The 20,373-nt window shown below is 40.2% G+C and overlaps 1 pseudogene across 1 annotated transcript; it reads right to left on the minus strand.

The window, feature by feature from the left end:
• Positions 1 to 10,088: 10,088 nt before the first annotated feature.
• On the minus strand, positions 10,089 to 14,282 carry LOC146392680 (cytokine-dependent hematopoietic cell linker-like; annotated as a pseudogene). The gene is made up of 7 exons (XR_014802313.1): positions 14,079 to 14,282; positions 13,915 to 13,990; positions 13,812 to 13,828; positions 13,638 to 13,732; positions 11,372 to 11,446; positions 11,030 to 11,185; positions 10,089 to 10,945 (listed from the first exon to the last, which is right to left on the minus strand). The product of XR_014802313.1 is annotated as a cytokine-dependent hematopoietic cell linker-like (transcript).
• Between the last annotated feature and the right edge of the window lie 6,091 nt (positions 14,283 to 20,373).

Consider the following 20,373-nt stretch of genomic DNA (forward strand, 5'->3'; position numbering starts at 1 on the left):
CGGTTTGACTTGTATATTTATTCCCACCAACTGAAACCCATCACTTAAAGTTCACTGTAGATCAATGGTAGTTTAAATCTATTAAAGCATACATGGTAATTTTTTTTTCTGTTTTTTTTTGTTTGTTTTTTGATACCCTATATTGTCCTGTTTGTGACATTGGGCCACCATGCTCAACATCAAACTAATCTCTGCAAATATCTTAATGTACAAAGGTCCAGGCAACATTCAGATTAATGGTATCCGTAATAAGAGGTAAACAAGCGTAAACACATGACTGAATGCTTTCTTTATTACCCTATTTAGCAGAGGATCCATCTGATATTCCTTTATAAAAGGTTATACCAGATTATATTAAACCTGCGTGTCCAAACCACATTAAAGTTTGGACACAGATTTTCATTTAATGTTTTCTCTATATTTTCATGACTATTTACATTGTAGATTCTCACTGAAGGCATCAAAACTGAATGAACACATGAAATTATGTAGTAAACAAAAAGTGAAATAACTGAAAACCTATTTTATATTTTTGATTCTTCAAAAAAGCCACCCTTTGCTTTGATTATTGCTTGGCATTCTCCCAATGACCTTCATGAGCTCGTCACTGGAAATGGTTTTCCAACAGTCTTGCAGGAGTTCCCAGAGATGCTGAGCAATTTTCGGCCCTTTTGCCTTCACTCTGTGGTCCATGGGATTAGGTCAGGTGACCGTGGAGGACTCTCCTTCTTGGTCAAATAGCCCTTGCAGAGCGTGGAGGTGTGTTTGGGGTCATTGTCCTGTTGAAAAATAAATGATGGTCAACTAAATGCAAACTGGACGGGATGGCATGTGGTAGCCATGTTGGATTGGTGAGCCTTCAATTTTGAATCAATCCCCATCAGTGTCACCAGTAAAGCACCCCCCACACCATCACACCTCCTCCTCCATGCTTCACGGTGGGAACCATAAATGTAAAGACCATCCGTTCACCTTTTCTGGGTGGCACAAAGACACGGCGGGTGGAGCCAAAGATCTCAAATTTGAACTCATCAGACCAAAGCACAAATTCCCACTGGTCTAATGGCCATTCCTTGTGTTTCTTTGTCCAAAAAATCTCTTCTACTTGTTGCTTTTCCTAAATAATGTTTTTTTTAGCATCTGTTTGACCATGAAGGCCTGATTGGTGCAGTCTCCTCTGAACAGTTGATGTAGAGATGTGTCTGCCACTGGAACTCTGTGGCATTTATCTGGGCTTGAGGTGCTGTTAACTTGCAATTTCTGAGGCTGCTGACTCAAATGAGTTTATCCTCAGCAGCAGAGGTGACTCTTGGTCTTCCTTTCTTGGGGCAGACCTCATGTGAGCCAGTTTTGTCGTAGTGCTTGATGGTTTTTGGCAACCGCACTTAGAGACTCACAAGTTTTAGCAATTTTCCAGACTGACTGACCTTCACTTCCTAAAGCAATGATGGACTGTTGTTTCTCTTTACTTAGCTGATTGGTTCTTGCCATAATATGAATTCTAACAGTTGTCAAATAGGGCTGTCAGATGTGTACCAGCCTGACTTCTGCACAACACAACTGATCCCATCCCCATTAAGAAGGCAAGAAATTCCACAAACGAACCCTGACAAGCACACCTGTGAAGTGAAAACCATGTCTACATCATGAAGCTCACTGAGAGAAGCCAAGGGTTTGCAGCACTGTGAACAAAGCAAAGGGTGGTTATCTTCAGGAATCTAAAATATAAGACATATTTAGTTATTTATCAATTTGTCTTTGCTACAAAATTCCATGTATCTTGCTTCATATATTTGATGTCTTCAGTTTGTAACTATAATGTAGAAAGAAGTAAAAATAAAGAAAAACCATTAAATGAGAAAGTGTGTGCAAACTCTTGACTGGTAGTGTATGAACTTGTTGCCTTGTGTAAAGAATATATACAGTGCTTACTAAATGTATTAGACCACCTGTCATAAAAACAAGAAAATAAAAATTTTAGAAATCATAAATATTTTCAAAAATAAGTGAATTCATGCTTTTATAGTCAAATTTGAGCTGGTATACTGGATTTAATTAAGGTCCAGTGTGTTTAATTAACATTTTGGTCACTAAAAGTAATTTTTATGTTCAGAACTGAAAGTAAATTGCTGTAATTTGGCATGTTAATCAAATGTGCCTCACAAGTTTTTCAGTGTTTTTTGCAAAATAGTAAATAAAACTCTCAGTAAATTAAAATAAGTCAAATAGATAATTACAATAATTCTATTTAAGCATTGAAAGTATCATTTTGATTCAAGAGCTTGTGCATACTGGAGGATTAACCATTACAAAAACATATTTAAAAAAGTATCTGAATTTGGCCTTTCGTAGTCCATGTTTGGATCAGTGTAGTTTCACTAAAGCAGATCCAGGTTAATGACATCCATTGTCATGTTTTCAGGAGCAGTGTGCAAATGCAGTCAGACTCTGTACGGCATGCCTTCCATTTCCTTATCCCTATGGATCCTCCTGCTCACCTTTCCTTGATCTGTGTAACTAGCAAAAGAAGGTTGCAGGTAATTTTACCTGACTGCTATTTTTGAAGTTAGTACCATCTTTTCATATGGTGATTTTCACAGACATTAAAGTCCCGCTGCACAACAATTAAAACACAATATGCAAAGAGAACCATGGTAAAACTGAATAAAAATAAATTAAAATGTAAATAACAAAAAATGTTAGCAACCCTAACCCTAATGCCTGATTAAACAGAAAAGCTTAATCTTGGTACAATAGACTGAAAGGCTGTTACCCTGAGTCTTCAGTCTTCTATGAGAGACATCTAATAGATTTTGAGCTTAACAAGTGTGTTTAATAACAAGTTGAGATAGGTGATCTGGAGCTTGTCCCTTTAGGACTCTGTTTATAAGTGTCAGACTTTTAAAAATGAATTCTAAAAACACTTGAGAGCCGATGTAAAGAGAATAAAATAGGGGTAATATGAGCTTGTTCTGTAGAGTCTTGCTGCAGCATTTTGCATTGCCTGGAGGAGTGACAGAGGGTTTGTCTAAGCTGACAAATAGTGGTAGAGTAATTGAGGTGCAATGATCTAAATGCATAAGCAATGTTTTATAGTTCAAAGAAAGACACTAAAGATCCCAAACATGGCCTCAATCTTGCCAGACTTCAAAATAATCAGGTTATTGGAGAAATCCAGGATAAACCATCAACTGGAGTGGACAACCTATCCAGCTGATCAGGCTAAAAAGATGTGTACAGCTGAATGTCATCAGCATACAAATTACAAGAATTGCCAGAAAAAGTTTGAATGATACTGGCTAGCAAAAATGTATAAAAGGAAAATAATAATGGACCCACCAGAGAACCTTGTTGAACCCTACAGGTTACACAAACAAAGTAAGAGGATGTCACATAATCATGTTGGTGTCACCAGCTTTTATTCTTGTCCCTTAGGAGCTCACCACAATCTGACTAAAAGAAGAACTTCAACATTTTGGCACTCATGTTCAAGCCTTTCAGCTTCAGAGTTGGCTCACCCCTTTTTTGTATGCTGTATGTTCAGTTTTTTCTGTTTTTCCAGACCTGAAGGGTTTTGTTTTTTTATTAAACAGTTTTTTCAGGTAGCTACTGATCCGTGGTTTGTTCACAAAGCAACGTACAGTCCTCGCCTCACAAAATCTGATATATTTTGTAATGGTAGCCAGTCAAAAGTAAAGTCACTCCACCTCTTAACAACACTTGGGGAGAGGATGCCATTTAACAACCTGTTAACAACTGCAATCTCCCAACAAAGGAAGGGGCAGGAGCTGAGTGACACTGTATGCATTCTCCATTTGCATACAGTGGGCCTGTTTTCTCTGGTGGGGCAATGGTGACTCTGTTGAAGAGTTAGTAATATTTTGTTCAGACAGACATGGTTATCAAGTACTGAATTCAAAATCAATCTTGTCACATACAAAGTTGTACGTAACGGGGTACATCATATCCTAAAGACCTTACGGTATTTTATTATCTCAACAGAACACTTTGGTCTAAGTGAAGGTTTATTTAGCCCTCTCTTCCATTAGTTCCTACTTGGATTGACTCGCCATGGGTCGCTATAACTCGACTCGGATCGACTGGTTTTCCATTACAATCCAGTACTACTTAACCTGTGTGGCTGTCGTCATAGCAACACGTCTAAGCGTCCCTTTACGTAATTAATAAGCAACACAAACGGTACAAAAAGTACCTGCTGACCGTGCTGAGTAATAGAAAAGGGGCTTTTGTGATTCCTAGAGATTCTAAAAGCAGTGTTCAACTATCAAACCCCTCTCTTGTGGAGCCTTAGTTTGGGTTTGGGTGACAAACTTAAATTCAAATTTAAAAACTTTAATAAATCTTACAGTTATGGCTGGATCATGGGACTGGTGGACTGATCACTGCATACAGGCATGAACTAAAACTTTCTAAACTTGCTGCAAAGACATTTAAGGAGTGGATTAATAAGGCTATAAAGAATATGCGGGCGTGTCTGGACTTCACTGAATGGGAGAACTGTGATCCAACAGTCTGATTTAGTATACAAATGCTGTGACTTCCAACTTCAGCTTCCATGATGACCGCTGCATACCATCACACAGCAGGGTGAGTTATAATAATGCCGAGCCCTGGTTCAAGGCTAAGTCAAGGCTACGTTTAAAAACTCGAAGAAACTTAATGACTACAACACTTTTCAGCTAACGACTGATCTGGAAAAGGTTCAGGCAGTTAACCAAATATAAGCCTAACCCTTCCCCCAAAATTCCACAAGAATGTGTCAAGTTTCACATGCTGCCTCCTGTGAGACTTTTACAATCAATAGGTACTTTCATGAATTTAAGTAGAAAGGTTTTACAACAAGGTGCTACTCACTGTTGACACTCTAGAGCAGCGGTCCCCAACCTTTTTTGCGCCACGGACCGGTTTATGCCCGACAATATTTTCACGGACCGGCCTTTAAGGTGTCGCGGATAAATACAACAAAATAAAACTAGTACCGGTACCGAAAAAAAGAAAATTTATTCATAACACACGTGAAAAGACCCAGGAAAACCGAGTAAACGATAAAAACGATAACAAAATAACGCTGAAAACCGATAAAAACCCTGAAAACTATACATTTCACACCTGAGCCTCAACTCTCGCGGCCCGGTACCAAACGACTCACGGACCGGTACCGGTCCGAGGCCCAGGGGTTGGGGACCGCTGCTCTAGAGCTAGAAGGCCAGATAAGATCAGACTTTGCCAGAAAACATATAAAGTGGGGCAGATGAACTAAGATTAATCTACAGAAATCATGGGAAGAAAAATGATGAAGAAAGAGGCAGCATACCACATTACCTGTTATACATGACATGCAGGCATTGTTATGCCACTGGCATGAGTGGCTGCCAGTGGAACCAGCTTGCGAATGTTTTCTTTGATGACCTTTTATCTGGTTTGTCTTGGAATTGACTGACAAGCAGGTCTTACCTGGCCATAAAACTGTTTCTCAGTCAATTGCTCATTATTTTTGAGCCTGAAAATGGTGGACTATGTATATAAATGGCTGTAATTTCTAAAAAATGTAATGCAATGCCTTTGTTAAACTGCTTGAATCGAAGTATAAAGTGTGATTTTAAAAAAATCCACCGTGGTGGTCTAGTGAGGAAAAATGACAAAAACTGTGGCTTTCCAAATACCTATGGACCTAATTTTTGGCATCAACTGGGCTACAAACATTGTCTATGTATAATTCTCCATTAGTGGTTCACACTTCAGATCTTCAGTAGCGCTCTAGGCCCAAATGTAACTGTTGATCCCTGGTGAAATCTAAAATACTGACAGAAAAGGGAAGTTTATGAATAAGCAGGGGTTCCTATTAGAATCAAGTTCAAGTTCAAATTTTATTCGCCACATGCAGTGGCAGGTTTTCCTGCAGTGGAATGAACCCGCCCCCCGACCTTACACACACACAACACAGACATCACATGGGGATACAAGTCAGAGAACGGTTGCATTACAGAAAAACACTGAAATGTACACTACAATGGGAAAGTACAAGAGGAAAAAAAGAGACCTCTACTCATGCTGGGCTATAGGAGGACAGCATGAGAACAGGAAACAAAAAAACTCCTCTGCACAGAAAGCACATAAATGTCCACAGTACAACATTATAGAGCACGTGACCAGCAACAGGGTTGGGTAGGGGATAAGGAGTAATCCCAGGCAACACAGCAGCCATCCTGCCACTGCGCTGACTCTCCAGCGCGGGCCCAGACCCGCCTCATGTTCCCAGGAGGCAACAAGCATTGAAGGCATCAAGCTTCTAAGATGTGTATTAAAGCAATCAAATGCCTTGTGACTGCTACACTGTACACTTGGGGCACTTATCAGGTTTGTTTATAATGTAAAACCATAAGATTATTGGATTATTGTAGGGTCTTTAACTTACAATATAAAACACCTTGAGGAGACTGTTGTTGTCACAATCAGCAGGGCTGACTGTGTGTAGAGTGAAAGGTGGACCCAAATGCAGACGAAACAAAACGTGAAACGTGACTTGAATAACCAAACACGAGCCGTTTATTGAGGCTGGCAAAATAACTGCAAGCAAAACGCAAAAAGCAAGACTAATAAAAAACTAAACTGGGTGAGCTAAATTAAATAAAAACCTACAACAGGAACATGGACCTAACATGAGAAAACATGACATGCACTCTTGGCCTAGAAACAACACCAACGATATGACAATGACACACTGAAAACAGAGGACTTAAATACACAGGAGGTGATTAGGGGAAGTGGGAACACATGGGGGACCAGCTGACTGACATGAGCCTAATGACAGGACAGGGGAAGTAAAACTAAATACAATGAACAAAGGACACAAAATAAAACAGGAAACACTGAAAATAGACATGACAACACAAGCTTAACAGACCTAACACATGATGAACGATACAAGAACCCAAACACAGAAACCAAGGAAACAATAAATAATGATTGCCTTTAACCTCATCTAAAAGCTAAATAGGAATGACACATTTACCCTACTGCCTACTGGTGTTGGCCAGAGGGGCCGTTGGCGTGATATGGCAGCCTCACTTCTGTCAGTCTGCCCCAGGGCAGCTGTGGCTACAACCGTAGCTTGCCTCCACCAGTGTGTGAATGCGAGAGTGAATGAATAGTGGCATTGTAAAGCGCTTTGGGTGCCTTGAAAAGCGCTATATAAATCCAATCCATTATCATTGATGCATGCTCAATCATCCAGGTAAGGAAATCCCCAAAAGTTGATTCTGGACGTAATGTTTTCAGTGGGAGAAACGTTTCGTCACTCATCCAAGTGACTTCTTCAGTCTCAGCTGACTGCAGGTTTCCCCAATCTTATAAACAGAACGTTTGCATAATGACTGAAACCAGCCCACTGAAGGAACAATGGGCTGGGAGGTCAGTTCCTTAATCATTAATATGCAAATTCTCATGATCAACCACCACTGATCAAAGCTCACTGATCAAAGACCACTGATCAATGGCCATGAGTACCATTCACAGAGAGTTGGGGAATGGCTGCAATCACAGCATTGTAAGATGGTGAAAGATGTACCCTTAGGCCCCCTCCTCCACTCAGAGATGGTCTTTCCCTTTTCACGTAAATGGCCTCCTTGACTCTGCGCTCAAACCAGCGTTCCTCCCTGTCCAGGATGTGTACATCCTCATCCTTAGGAGTGTCTTCTGGCCTGTAGGTGTAAATAGACTGCAGAGTCCTGACCTGACAATGTGGCTCTGCTGCGTTGTGCCATCCGCTTCGCCAGATGTTGTTTGATTTCCCCGATGTATAAATCCTGGCAATCCTCCTGGCACTTAACAGTATACACTATGTTACTCTGTTTGTGTCGGGGGACCCGATCCTTGGGGGTGGACCAATTTTCGGTGCAGCGTATTTTGTGGTTTAAAAGCCACAGAGACGCGGTGTTTAGAAAAAATGTGTCTCAACTGTTCCGATACTCCTGACACATGCAGTCGACGGCACTTGGTACACTTAATAATCACAGTCCTAAATGGGTTATCTCCTATCTACATAATGCAGTGTCTGCTTTTTGGACAGACATACGGGGTCCAGGGCCATCCAAAGAGATCACTGTGACCCTCAGCTGACTTCTGCTGATGCACTTTTACAACTATATGATCCGTTTATAAGTACGGTAATGAAGAATTAAACTCATACATTGCCAGCGAAGTTTTTCTGCTCAAGCTTAAGCTAATTCAGTTAACATTAGTATAAGTGTATAAAAGCAAGCACGCAGCCATGCAGTGTGTTATAAACGTTTGTGAAATAATAGGTTGTTTCTAAACAGCTCACTGAATTTGAAATCGGTATTGTAATAGGATGTCACTGTTGCAATAAGTTTGTGAAATTCCTTACTTCCTAGATATTCCACAGCTGTAGGTACTATTACTGGAAAGGGGAAGTGTTTAGAACCCCCCAAATCATGACCAGGGTGGGGGCAGTGCTGAAGGATACAATGCATAACGGGGTTCGCTGACTCAATAACCACAGAGCCTCGAAACCTCCCCCTCCTTAACATCAGCACAAATGCTGTGCACTGGGAGCTTCATGGTATAGGTTTAAATGACCTCACTCTGGTTTTGTAAAACTAATGGAAAAATTGTTAATATTATGCTCTCACAAGTTTACTGAGCCACTTCTGCACCTTTGTTTCTCTCCTGCTTTGACTCTGCCATCTATCAATCAATCGATGTTTTTAACTTTGACTGCATTTCTCCATGAGCTTACTATCTGGTATGGCTGTAATTATGCATACCAGTTCATTATTTTTGACCATCTGCTCCTATCCTTCAAGGTCACATGGGTCAGCTGGAGGACTGTTGACTTTTGCTTAACCGGGTGAAACTCTCTCTCAAGTTGAACACAGGATACACACACACACACACACACACGCAAATCTCTCATGTACACAGACACGCACTTACCCCCCCCCCTAATGCCTCCAAATGCTTACTCCCACCCAAAGTAGGCAGGCGGATCTGTCTAGCACTGGAAGACTGGCTGCTGTCTACATGGACTAACTCCTGACTCCCCCCTGCTGCTGCAAGTCATGTGCTTTTACGTTGTAAGATGTGAAGATTTATGTGCTTTCTGTGCTGAGGTGTTTTTTTTTTCTGTTCTCAAACTGCTCTCCCCTAGGAGCTCAGTCTGCGAGGATATCTTTTTTCTCCTCCTCTTTCCTCGTGTATTGTGTATTTCCATTGTTTTTTTCGTACCCCCCCTACCTGTCTTCCCAGTGTAATGTTTGTGTATTCTATGTATGGTCAGAAAGGGTGCTCATGATGGCACCGGATTGTCTGGTAGCCTTTTAAACAATTTCCCTCAGGATGAATAAAGTATTGTCAGTCAGTCAATCAATCAATCAATCAATCATGTGACTTGAAGTAGTTTGTTTAGCCTTAAATTTGCTATTTAGCTTGTAAAAGTGGCTTTCAACCTGTCAATTTTTCTGCTTATATTGTGAAAATTAGTAAACTTTAGTTAAATGTTATAAATGGTTTCACTTGCTATCTTTAGTTAAGTTACCAACAGAAATACTTACCTGCAGAGCACTCTCTAAATCAATTCACTGGTACTGCTGGCATAGCAACAGTGCACTTAAGCCAGAGCCACTGAATGGCACTGAGTCAAGCTAACTGAAACCTAGCACTGGGAATTTCCTAACTCTTGTAATAATTTAAAATAAAATTGTGATAAAATAAAAATAAAATCTTTATAACATTTCATGCAGTTCATGACTGAAAAAAAGCATTGTGCTGGTTAAAAATAAGGCCAGGGAAGTAAGTCTGATTTAAGAAAAAAAAAAGAAAGGAAAATGTGAAGTATGTATGGAAGTCCATTCCTGCCAAGAAAAGTATACAAGGAGGCGAAACACATGAAAATGCTAACTTTTATATATGGATTCATGATCAGTGTTTAACTGAATTCCAAATCAACTGTCCAAAAACCAGATTAGTATTTAAGAGATTAATATTTAATATTTCTTTTATTTCTCAGTAGATATGTATATATGTTTATACACATATCCATATAAAGCAAAAAATGACCAAAGATTAAGCTATTTGGTTCTAGCTTTTTGGTTTGTATAATTGTACAGTTACAGACTTTTTATTTTAGATTGTTGCTACAAAATATACAATTTGAAGACATTAAATTAGGATAATTAGGGTAGATCACTATTATCTGTCAGAGAGAAGTGGGTCTCTAATCGGGTCCGGGGGACAAGGGATCTGTAAAATAATTTGTTAAATTGCGCTAGATCATTAAAAAGTGCATTTTACAGATTGCGGACCATTTGGTTCAATAACAAAAGCATATTTTATCCAGTAATTGCTACCATATTATGGAGGAACAGGAAGAACTGATATGATTGTGACTCACTGCAACAATTAAATCACTTGCTAGTTTATTAGCCTGGTAGCTAGCAGGTGTGGGAAGATTTTCGAATGCTGTGGCAGAACCAGCCAAATCGATATTTTGATTATAGGAGATTTTGTGTCACTGGACCCAAAGAATTTGAGAACCACTTGTCTATGGAATTAATTTAAAAACCATTAGCACATGATTATTATCAAAATAATCAGAAATTATAGGTACGTCTAATCAACGTATATATTTTTCTTTTGCAAACTCCATCCACCCCAACTTGCTCAGAATGACAGTGCTACAGTTTTTGTGGAACTGTGAACACACATGACACAAGAAACACATTGACATATCTTTGTTGGCAAGGTTCACATGTTATTGTAGCAACCGTTCAACATCCCCTTTTGTTATAGGAAATGTCAGCACACAGTTGTCTGGGTACTTGTTTCCCATCGCGGTTCTCCCACTGACAAGTGTTATCGGAAATATGGAGTGGAACTTAATGATGTCTGCCACAGAGTCAAACATCTGAGGAAAAATAAAGTGAATTAGAGTAAATATAGTGCGATTGAGGGTTCTTAATGAAACATTTTCTGAAATGTGTTCACTCACATCATTTGAACGATATCCTGTGCCCAATGCGTACTTTTTTGTGCTCTCGACAAACCGAATTTTGACATTGTAAACCTTCTTCTCATGATACACAACCAATACCAAGGGTTCAAAGTTGCTGTTGGTGGAGCAGTCTCATACCAAAAATGCACCATCCTAATGGGAGGAGTTACAAAAAGAAAAGAATATTCCTGTTAAACTGTGCTTTTGGTGTGTTGTTTTTACACTTTCAACTGATATAGATCCAAATAACTATGTTTAACATCTGCCCAAGGTTAAGACATGTTCAGTTATATTTTTATTTATATATATTTTTTATATTTAGAGTCCTTATTGATATACCTTGTTCACCAGGTGCAAGGCGTGCTCAGCATCTGCTCGATTACATGTCCCGATGTACCAATCTTCCTCACAGGTCTGCCAGAAAAGTTCATTGATCAGTGGATTCAAAACTAGTTAATATCACGTTGTGACGGATATCATTCTTGATTACAGGATTAGTTTGGGTTAATTATGGATAGTTGTGAAAAATTAAATACACCTCCACTGTTTCCATAGGAATTAAAGGGGTAATTAGCAGCCAGGAGATGCCAATACACTTGATTTCCTGATCATCAGCACATGTGATCATCTCTAAAAACACAGAAGCTTTGGCATTTTGCTGGAAATGATTATTCAGGTGTTTGTTTACACAATACTACAGTTTTCCCAGGATTGGATTCCCCCAAGAATTTCACCCCAAGGTCAAACTGTACATTGCTAGGTGCTGCAAAATAAGTGAAAAATACCCAAGAGCTACATCTTAGACTCTACAGGCCTCAGTTAACATGTTGAATCTTAAAGCTCTTGAATGTACAATTAGAAAAACAATGAACATGTTTGGCTTTTTTTGAAAGGGTTACCAGTAGAAAGCTACTTCTTTCTGAAGAAACATAGTAGCATGGCTGCAAGTCTGCAAAGTTGCATCTTAACAAACCACAACATCTCAGGAACAGTCTCCTTTGGACTGATGAGACCAAAGTGGAGATATTTGGCCATAGTGAACTGTGCTACTGTGGTGGCAAGGTGTAATTTCTTGGCTCAGCTGCTGGAGGGAAAGGTGGAGCAAAGTGGTTGAGGAGAAGTGCCAGCTGAAGAGAATAGTGCATCTGCTAATTAAGCTCTCCTACTGAATAATAGGTGTTAAGAACTGTGTCTATGCAATACTGAAGTGACTCATAGTAGCAAAGATACTTGCTGCTGCCACATTCTAAACATAGCATGTCAGTGCAAACACCTCTTACCAACTGGTGGTGGAGGTATGATGGTTGGGGCTTGTTTTGCAGTCACAGGACCTGTGCAGTTGATCATAAACTCCGCTGCATACCAAAGTATTCTTAAGTGAAGTCTAAGGCCATCTGTCCAACAGCTAAAGCATGACTGAAACTGGATCATGCAACCGGGAAAATGATCCCAAGTACAGCAGCAAATCTACAACGAATGACCCAGCCAAAGTCCAGACCTCACCTGATTAAAATAGACGGTGGGACCCTAAGAAAGCTGCACATGAACAAATGCCTGCAAACCTCAATGAACTGAAGCAATATGGTAAAGAAGAGTGGGCCAAAATTCCTCCACAATGACACAAGGGACAAGTAAAGTCCTTTAAAGTAATTCTTGAATCCTGAATCACTTAACCTTTCAAATGTCTTTTTTAGAGTTCTATGAAAATTTTAAGGAGTTTGGAAAGAAAAGCATCTGGACTTCTTTAAGTTTCCTTGAAGACGTTTCACCTCTCATCCAAGAAACTTCTTCAGTTCTAAGAGCAGTTGGTGGAGAGTCCCAGATTTTAAGCCCTATGGGAGTGTCCCCAAGAGGGTCATGGACCTCCTCTTGATCCTCTACCGAATCACATGAGCCAAGGTGTGAAAGTGTGTGTGGGTCACAATCAGCCAAGGTTTCAGGTGAACCCACTGTGAAACCTATCCCCACACTGTCATGTGATTTACTGAGGTTAAATGGCCCAGGATGTGAGTGGGTGTTAAGGTGTCTGGGGAGGGATCTCAAAACTGGATTATAGATATCAGACAGTTGGTGTCGTAAGCCACCTTCTCTGTTCAAAGATGGTCGTTCACAGTGGACATAGATGACTCTTTCACTCCTCTTTCAAACCGTCTGTCGTCTCTGTCCAAAATGTGAACATTGGCGTCCTTGAAACAATGACCTTTGTCCTTTAGATGCATGCGAGTTGTGTCCCGTGGAGGTGGCTCTTCCATGTTGTGAACCCATTGGGCTAGGTTTCACAATGGGTTCACCTGAAACCTTGGCTGATTGTGACTCACACACACTTTCACACCTTGGCTCATGTGATTAGGTAGAGGATCCATAGGGGGCACATGACCCTCTTGGGGACACTCCCATAGGGCAGGGAATCTGGGACTATCCACCAATTGCTCTTAGAACTGAAGAAGCTTCTTGGGTGAGAGGTGAAAAGTCTTCAAGGAAACTTAAAGAAGTCCAGATGCTTCTTTCCAAGCTCCTTAGAGTACGATGACCTGGATGACTGAGAACCTTTACAGACATACTTCAACAAAAACTTTCTTTTTCACGACTGTAGCAGCACATGTACCTGTTGAGGCTTTTCCATTGGGACAAAGTCGTGCTGGTCAAAGTCTTCTTTCGTCTGAGGCCATTCATGGTGATGGCGTGTTGATGGGACCCTTTCTTTAAGTAGATGTCAGGGGGGACTTATTAAGTCAGTAACTGTATAATGACTGATAATGATGAGCCCAAAGATACTTACCTAGACTTTGATGGGTCCTAAATAAAAGACAGAAAAGATGCATGTAAATAAGACATAACATTTAAAAAAGCATCTTGAGAAGCCTGAAAATATAAAGTCAGACCTTCTTTCTAAGTGAGACTCCAAATCCAGTGAATGCCTGTAACTGCCGTGTGTAAGACTTTCAGAACTGAGTGGACCTAAAAAAAAAACCCCTTTATGTGTTAATACAGTTGTAAACAATTATTGGTAACACTTTATAACAAGAGGCTGTAATTTTTATCTTACCTTTCATATGTGAACTAAACTCTGGCTTTTAAAAGTATAAAAACTGAGTTAAATGACAATGCATGGTGAAATTTGTAGAATAAAATCAAATGTATATATGAATAAGGAAAGCATGTTTATTTTACAGTATTTCTCATAGGACTTAGTTTGTTAAGAGATGGTGAATAAAACGCAAACAACAATACACCTTCTAATAGGTTCAGCATTTTTAGCTACTTACATTTCTAGTGGTCCCGTGCTCTCTGCTGAAATCAAATGACATTAAATAATATGTCAGAAGAGCCTCCAGCATTTTCTGTGATAATGTTTCCAACCAGCAGATGGTGTCATCGCTACACTGTACAAACTGTGGGGTGTTGTTTTTGCTTTACACCATTATTGCAGGGGAAAAAGTCACACTGGGTTATTGTCATCTCCAGCAAATTAAAGCCACAAGGAACTGGGACAAGTGTCAGGTTCTATATATAAAATAAAACAGTACTCACTCTCTCCTGCAACCTTGCTGTACAGCCATTCCAGACAAGACATTGACCAACTCCAGGGTAAAAGGTGATGGTGATTGCAAACTCCTGCAGGAACAAAGCATCAAACAGTAAGTGCATCCATAAGGCAGATAATTACAACAATGAGTAACTTAAACAATAATTTAGCAAATTACCTTTGTGAGTGCTGTAATGTTAGAAAGAGAAAAAGTTGGTCACCTTTTTAATAGTTTGTCAGCATTAAAATTTATTGAAAGATAAAAAAAACAAACAAACAGTAGTACAGTATACTGTATTGCTTGGCACGTGAAGTTACCTGGTCTCCTTTTGGCACAGGTGGGTTCCTCCTATCTGTAACTACACCACGTGAATATACAATATGAGATTTAAACTGTGACCCAGAAAGGCAAAACAATTTCAGTCAGCTGAGATGTTACCTGTTTTCATCTTTTGTCGGCCAGGCTTCAGATCTCTATTTATCACAGGTGCTGTGTTTCAAACACAGAAGACAAAGGTGAAAAGGTACTTCTTCTGGGACAGAATCAGCTTTTACTCAGTTTACGGAAAACATTACAGTACATTTAACTAAAGACAACCAGTATCCTTCAATTAATCTGTAATAATCAGCTTTAGTATTAGATGATGCCAAATCTACTGAGATCAGAAGTTGTAAATCTATGAGAAAAAAGTATTTTATGTTAAGCTGCATTAAATTAAACAGAAAAAAAGAGTAGCCAAAGACTGCACATTACTAGAGGCTGAATATTTCTCACCACACCATGCATGGATGAGAGGTATATCAAGATCCTGCTTAGTTTAAAAAAAAAAAAAAAATTCTTAAGAATTTCAAGACAATGTCTCCCATTTTTGAAATGTTTATTAATTTTAAATGTTTGCCCTTCCCAGTGGTGCAGTCACCTCTATGTCACCCTCTGTGCCATCTCTGGTAAACTTTTCATGTCAATCTATCCATTCAAAAATTACAATATATCTATCCATTCATTTCTGAGCATTACCACAAACAACACAACAAAAACCTCCAAAACCTCCCTGGAAACTTCTCAAAGACCCCCTGCGCCTCATTGCAGATCTCTGCTCCCTACTCAAGGACCACTAGAACCTCTTCAAGGACTTCTTAAACCAGATCAAGGCCATGCATGTTCTCCTGAACCTCCCACAGCCTCCCCATAGAGATCAACAACCTTCTCAAGGACCTCTACAACCTAATCAAGGACCTCCATTACCACCTTTAAGACCTCTGCTACCCCCAAAAGAGTCTCTACCTACTCCTCAAGGACCTTTCCTATTTTCTCCAGGACTCCCAAACTAAACTAACAATTACAACAGAGAATCCTGTTCTCTGATTGGCTGTCAGCTGCCTATTAAAGACAGAATCCAGGTAAATCTTATTTTAATTTTACACTACATTTTATTATTTCTTTTTCTTCTACATTTAATTTTCTTTCTTCAGTTTTTGTGATAACTAAAATAGAAATAAAATAGAGCTAAAGAGCCCTCTGACACTAATTTTTCACTTTTTCCACTTTATATTGTTATCGTATGATCTCATTGTGTTGTGTTTGTGTTTATTTTATTTGATCTCAATTAACTATTCTATCTAAATTTCTAAATCTATCTATCTAAATTTTTGGGCAATTTAATCTTTTTATCTGCACCATCACTCCAAGAGCTGTTAAATGGTGTTTCACTGTTTTGGAAACAATGAGAAAAAGTTCTGTTCTATTCTATAATGTCATTTCTACCAGTAGAAGAAAACAGAAAACTTTAATGTCTCTACTAAACCTCAGTGTCATCTGACATAAATCAAACAACTGGAGAAAGTTACATTTTAGGAAAGACAAAATGTTTATTTAAAAGTTTATAACTTTTACAGGATCTTTCTGAAGCTGTTTTATCCTCATTTGTTACTTTATTTTGTGATTTTCCAACTTTTCCAGAGAGGGGCTCCGTAACAGTGTTTTACCTGCAGTAGAAGTCAGATCCAACCATCCTGCTCTTTGTGTTTTTTTCTCTTCTATTCCTGAAGGGGTGAGTCCAAATCACACAAACAGGTTTCTCTCTCTCTCTCTCTCTCTCTGTGTGTGCCTGTGGCCCCGCCCCTCCCTGACCTGCCAGTCCCAGCTTGTCCTCCTCCTCAGTTCACATCCTGTTTCACAGACCTGCAGAACAACAGCGCCCTCTGGCTGCGCAGGTGGTGCATCATTTAGTTCAGGGGCTCAAAAAACCTTTTGATAACAAACCACAGAATTAAACATTGAGCATTATAAATTATTTATGTATGGCGCCGGTGTACTTGGCTTGCCGTCCGTCTCGCCGCTTTTTACCCTCCCTTTTTCCCTTACCTTCCCTTATGGACCTCGGCACTGTGTTTTTTATCTTTATTTTTCTAGTCTTATGTTTATCTAGTGGTTGTGGACTGATTACATATGACAGGCAAACACTTTTAAATCTTCGTTCTTTTCATTCGTTTCGGGCCGACCCCTGCTGGAGTGTGGGCAGCGCTAACTTACCACAACTGGATTCGTCCTGCGGCTTCTCCTACCTACCTCTTCCTAGTCTCCACAAGAAACGCTACAGGAAGCGGGGAAGACGGAGCGGCCGTCGCGTCCGTCTCAGGGCCTTTCTCAGAGCCAGAACTACGGACCATGTACATGTTAATCTGGACACGCCATCATTTTTTCCCTCCTCCCTGGATTGCCCGGACGCTAAACTGCTTACTTGTCGCTGGATTTACCCGGCTGATCACCAAGCATCTGCCCGCTCTGCGACACGCTTTCCTACTCGGATTTGGATAACATCGCGCCGACGGGGAGTTTGTCGAAGCAATCTATGCTCTTCACTCTGCCTCGTGCTTCTAGAGGTGACTTAGTACCCTGGCCACGGATGGCACTGCTTAATGTCAGGTCGCTGGTAAATAAGACCTTTGTTTTAAATGACTTATTCTCTACTAGTGGCCTTGATGTTTTATTCCTTACAGAAACCTGGATTCGCCCTGGTGAGCTCATTCCTTTCTCTGAACTTCTTCCTTTGGACTGTGCCTTTTTTAGTTCACCGAGGCTTTCTGGTAGGGGAGGTGGTTTAGCCTCGGTTTTTAAAAACGTATATAATGTTCGGCAGCTTTCCTCACCTAACTTTGCTAGTTTTGAAGTCCAGTTATTGGAGATGACTGCTTCCACGACCACTTTGTGTGTGTTGGTCTATCGACCGCCCAAATATAACAAGTGTTTTATCTCGGACTTTGCCGACTTCTTGGGTTCCGTTCTTTTTAAATATGATTCTGTTCTTATTCTTGGTGATTTTAACATACACATCTGTTGTAAGGATGACCTGCTTGCTAAAGACTTTCTTGCTTTAATGGACTCTTTTAACCTCCTTCAAAGGGTAAATGAACCAACCCACGTTAAAGGCCATATTTTGGACTTGGTCTTTACGTATGGCCTGGATATTTGTATTAAGGATATAAATGACGCTGGGATTTCAGATCATTTTCTAATTTCCTTTGATATTGGCTCATCTGCCACTGGAGCTCTTTCTCGTCCGCTACGCATACTCAGCTCTGAAGCTGTGTCAAAGTTTGCTGTGTCTTTTTTAGATTTGGCGCCTATAATTCCTGACTGCTGCTCAGTTCGCTCATCTGATGGTTATGCTGATACTTTGCTATCATTATTCTCATCTACCTCTGATTTGGCTGTACCTGATGACTGTTCTCTCTGTTCAGTTGATGGCTGTGCTAATATCCTGTTATCTGTTTGTTCTTTTATTCTTGATTCTGTTGCTCCCATCAAAATGAAGCGCCCTAGAACCTACTCTCATTGCTGGCTAAATGATACTACACGTGCCTTTGTCTGTCGCCGTGATGAGAGGAGGTGGAAAAAAGATAAACTTCAGGTTTCTTATGATATGTTACGGACCAGCCGCTCACAGTTTCAAACTGCTGCTAGAATGGCTAAGGCATCTTTTCTTTCCAAAGTCATTGTGGCTAATGGTCACAACCCCCGTATGCTATTTAAAATTTTTAATTCTGTTGTTAATCCCTGTCCTGATATGCCTTTACTGTATTCACAAGCTCTTTGTGAGCGTTTTCAAATTCTTTTTTTAGATAAGGTTTCATCCCTTAAGCTTTCCTCTTCATCTGCCTCTTGTCCTGTCTTTTCCTCTGAGTGTAATTCAACTTTTCATCAATTTGAGCCCGTGTCACTTTCGACTCTGAAGCAGCTGGTTGATCAACTGAAAAACACCAATGCTGTGTTTGATATTCTCCCATCACGCATTGTTAAGGGCTGCTTTGATGTAATTGGACCGAGCATTTTATTCTTAATGAATTTTTCTCTACTCTCTGGATCTGTCCCACTGGCCTTTAAGCATGCTGTAGTCCAGCCTATTCTGAAAAAGAAGAATCTTGATTGTTATGATCTTTTGAACTATCGACCGATCTCTAAGCTTCCGTTTCTGTCCAAGATCCTGGAGCGACTAGTTCTCTCTCAGCTTCAGGCGTACTTAGACGCAAAAAACATTGCAGAGAAATTTCAGTCTGCCTTTAAGCCACGGCACAGCACTGAAACGGCCTTGCTTAGAGTTCTCAATGACCTATTTGTAAGCACTGACTCTGGACGCTCTGTGGTCCTGGTCTTATTGGACCTTTCCTCTGCTTTTGATATGGTCGATCATAACATTCTTCTACTAAGACTTGAGCATACTGTGGGTATAAGAGGCACTGCCCTCAACTGGTTTAAATCTTATCTTGCTGACAGGTCTTTTTCGGTTAATTTGGGCAACTTCTCATCTTCCTCGGTACCTGTACGCTGTGGTGTGCCTCAAGGATCTGTATTAGGCCCTATTCTCTTTTCGCTATATCTGCTCCCTCTTGGGGCAATTTTTGAGAAGTATAATTTTGCCTTTCATTGCTATGCTGATGATATACAGATTTATTTTGAGATTACTGACGATCTTGCTATGTCTTTTCACTATTTTCGTGAATGCATGTGTGAGGTTAAAGGTTGGTTCAAGAGTAATTCTCTTGTCCTGAACGAAAAGAAAACGGAGATCGTGGTGTTTGATAGTAAAATCCCCCGCGACCAACTGTGTGCTGCTCTGATGCCTTTTGCTAGCTCTCCTTCTGATTATGCCAGTAATTTGGGCATACTACTGGATAGCTCGCTTAAATTTGACAAGCAAGTGTCTGCTGTTGTGAGGTCTAGTTTTAATCAGCTGCGCCTCATTTCTAAGGCTAAGCGCTATATTCCGCACATTGACCTGGAAAAACTCATTCACGCATTCGTGACTTCCAGGTTGGACTACTGCAACTCTCTTTACATTGGCCTTTCCTCCACCCTTCTCGTTAGATTGCAGACTGTCCAGAATGCGGCGGCACGCCTTTTGACAGGTAGCAGGAAGTTTTCTTCCATCACTCCTGTTCTTGCTGGCTTGCACTGGCTTCCAATTAAATACCGTATTCAATTTAAAATATTACTTTTCACCTACAAAACCATTAATAACTTGGCGCCGAGCTACCTCAATGAGCTTCTCAGGTTACACACTCCTGTCAGAGCACTTAGATCTGCTACCCAAATTCTTCTGGAGCAACCTCGTTCTCGGCTGAAGTCTCGTGGTGACCGTGCGTTTGCTGTAGCTGCCCCGGTCTTATGGAACAACCTTCCTGTTGCTATCCGGACGTCTGACTCTATGCCACTGTTTAAATCACGGCTGAAGACTTATTTGTTTAATCTTGCCTTTCCACCTAGTTAACACTTGGTGTGCGTTGTACATTTTTATCCGTTATGCTTGTGAACTAC

The sequence above is a fragment of the Perissodus microlepis genome, chromosome 2, assembly GCF_051167445.1.
Source record: "Perissodus microlepis isolate ML-2025 ecotype Zambia chromosome 2, ASM5116744v1, whole genome shotgun sequence".
Taxonomy (NCBI): Eukaryota; Metazoa; Chordata; class Actinopteri; order Cichliformes; family Cichlidae; genus Perissodus; species Perissodus microlepis.